Below are 3174 nucleotides of genomic sequence, written 5' to 3'. Positions count from 1 at the left end.
CCCGCGAGTAGTAAATATCTGCGGGTAGTAACTACCCACCCTGGGTTTTACCCGTGGATACCCGTGCCCGCGGATTTTTTTGTCATCCCTAGTTATAAACCCTATACATATACAACTAATGTCTAGGTAAAGACACGTTTTTTCTATCCTAATAAAATAGAGACTTCTATACAAAACATATATGACTTGAGCGTCGTGGTGTCTTCTGCAAGTCAACAACCGGTTGGTGTGGATTGCATTCTTAAAGAGTATTAATGATCAGAACAGAGCAAGGAAGGACGACCGACCCTCGGACCAATTCAACCGAAACATTTTGGCACCCACCATGGGGCCAAGCAACATCCCCATGATACCACGAGGAACTAGACGTGTGCTCGGTCTCGACATCGCTACTTCAGATCAATATCAGGTTTTGCAACAAGAACAAAAAACTTCATAATAATTTCTAAAGGCATGTCTTTTCTTTTGAGAACTTTCAAGTAACCATTAGAGGTTTATGAGGCAAAAAATTAAATGCCTCCACAAAAAAAGAAAATATTATAAAATATTGAAGCATTTACTTTATTTTGTTTAATGCATATTTTTGTGAGCGAAAATATCTTGCATAGGAAGTTTCAGTCCCTTCCCACTCGGTCAGTTGGACCACTTATGTTCAGCCTTGTCAGATTCTAATGGCTTTTCATTATAAAAATAAACTATAAAATATTGAAGCATTTACTTTATTTTGTTTAACACATATTTTTTTGATGAAAATATCTTACACAAGAAGGTTCGGCCCCTTCCCACTCGGTGAGTTGACCACCTATGTTTAGCATTATCAGGTTCTAATGTCTTTTCAATTAAAATATAAATTATAAAATATTGAAGAATTTACTTTATTTTGTTTAAAGCATATTTTTTTTGAGTGAAAATATCTTGCACGGGAAGGTTCAGTCCCTTCCTACTCGATTAGTTGGACTACCTACATTCAGCCTTGCCAGGTTCCAATGGCTTTTCACTATAAAAATAGATTATAAAATATCCAATATTAATGAACGTTGTAATGGTTCTGAACTTTTTGTTGTACCTTTGAACTTTAATTAAAGTGAATGTGAGAAAAGTTTTGAAGTTGTCGGCCTCGAGATTCTTGGTTAGTTAAGGGAGTGTTAATGAACAACTCAGCCCAAGCAATGCAGCACTTTCAACACAAGCAAATCATAACATGGATTCCTCATTTTTGGCCTTCAAACGTTCAACCGAAGATCGAACGGTCTCGCCTGCCTGGCCATTCGGTTTCATAACCTAAACTATTTTGATATTAGTTGGCTACATTTTTCTAACCATTCAAATTCGAATTCTTATTTTCTCTTCAATATAGATGATAGGACCCTGCATACAAATCTCTCGGCCAACAGGAGCTTACTACTTGGTGATTCCAAAGTGAATGCACCCAAACTTCCTCAACCTAGGGAAAATTAAAAAAAAAATACTTATTTAACTAAAAAGGGAAAATTCACACTATTTTTATCAAAAACCTATTATCATCCTAATTACTCTAAACTACCTTAATTTTAGAAAATTAAAAGCTAAAATATCCTAATAGAAGAATATTAACACAAAATAATGGGGAAATATTAAGAGTTGTCAGTGGCCTCTCTTAAGTTCATAATAATCCATGCACATCTTATTGTGACTTTGGCAAGTGTACAAAATCGTATCAAGTAATAAACTGCTAAGTTCGAATATCATTTTCCCAAGGAATGTGTTTGGTTTGCTAATTGTGAAAGTTTACTAATTTCGCTTCAAATATGATTATCAAATGTATTTTTCTATACAATAAAGATTAAAATTCAGATTTACACTAGTGAAAAATGCTGTTTAACGTCAGCTCATAGATGTCTGTTAGCGTTTCACCGACGTCCTACGATGACCGGTGGCATTACCGTAAATAAGATGGTAACCCAGACGTCGACTTCAAGGTAATGAGATGTCTATTATGTAGTACACGTCAGCTCTGCCGTAAGCCGACGTCCAATGTAATGAGGTAGGCGAGAAGACAGACTTCTCTTGCGCATTTGGCATCGGTTGTGATGGGCCCCAACGTCTACTTGGCTGAAATTAATGCTGATCACCTGATTCCCAAGCGATTTGATGTCAGGTAGTCAAAAACCGACGTCTATGACCTGTCCGGAAGGCGGGAAGACAAAAATTTCTACATAATAGACGTCGCGTTTTTGGGTGCACGACGTCTATGTGCCCTGTATTTAATTATGTGCATCAAACTCCGAGGCACTTTGACGTCTGACAACAGAAACCCGACGTCTATATTATTATAGACGTCGGCGCCCCTTCAAAACTATCGTCTACGTCCCTGACAGGAAATGAAACGTCAATCGGTTCAGCGCCCTAGACGTCGGCTCCCCTGGTGGCCGACGTCTAATGGGCATTCAAAAAGTCAGTTTGAAGTTATCCTGGACGTCGAATTAGTTAGATAACCGACGTCTAGGTGACCCTAGACGTCGGTCTCTGGCACAACCGACGCCCCATTTCATGTTAAATAAACCGCAAACTCTTCGCGGCATTGCAGTTTCTGATATCATCGTCTTCCTCCTCTCCTTTTTCTCTCTTGCAGCATTGCATTATTGTTTCTGATAACATCATGCATCGTCTTCCTCGTCTCCTTTTTCTCTCTTGCGACATTGCATCCTAGGTGTGTGTTTTTTTATGGTTACCGTTTAAACATTGTTCAGTCTTTCATCGATTATCTTCTGGTTCAACTGATTAAAATTTATTTTCCTTGTGTTGTGTTTTAGTGCAGTTTTGTTCCTCTCTTGGGGTAACGCAGTACCACATTCTTCCTTTGCTAGCTGCCTCCTAGAAAAAGCGGCGTCTTTTGGATTTCTTGTTGCGTTTCGATCCAAAAACAACCCTGGGTCATAGCCTAGTTATCGTTTCACCGTAATTTTTCCCTCTTGCAGTTGAAAATGGAACTAAGCAAAGACCCAGGTTCGGTTTTGGGTCGAAATGCTGATAATGACATATTTTGCTATGATTTCAGTAGTGAATTGAGAGAAAATGTCAACTCTTTCTTAGCTTTATACCTTCCTTATGCCTCAATTTGTTAAGTTTCTAAGTAGCTACATCTTTAGTTGAATTCATTTAAATTGCTTCACTAATCCCCACTTTTTGGTTGTT

At 38.2% G+C, this 3174-nt stretch overlaps 1 pseudogene; it reads right to left on the bottom strand.

Annotated features, from left to right (window-relative positions):
• Positions 1-957: 957 nt before the first annotated feature.
• LOC106763515 overlaps positions 958-3174 on the bottom strand; it is a 4106-nt pseudogene continuing 1889 nt past the window's right edge.

Source organism: Vigna radiata, chromosome 6, assembly GCF_000741045.1.
Source record: "Vigna radiata var. radiata cultivar VC1973A chromosome 6, Vradiata_ver6, whole genome shotgun sequence".
NCBI lineage: Eukaryota > Viridiplantae > Streptophyta > Magnoliopsida > Fabales > Fabaceae > Vigna > Vigna radiata.
The sequence above is the reverse complement of the archived record's forward strand: the minus strand, read 5'-3'. Positions and strand labels throughout refer to the sequence as shown.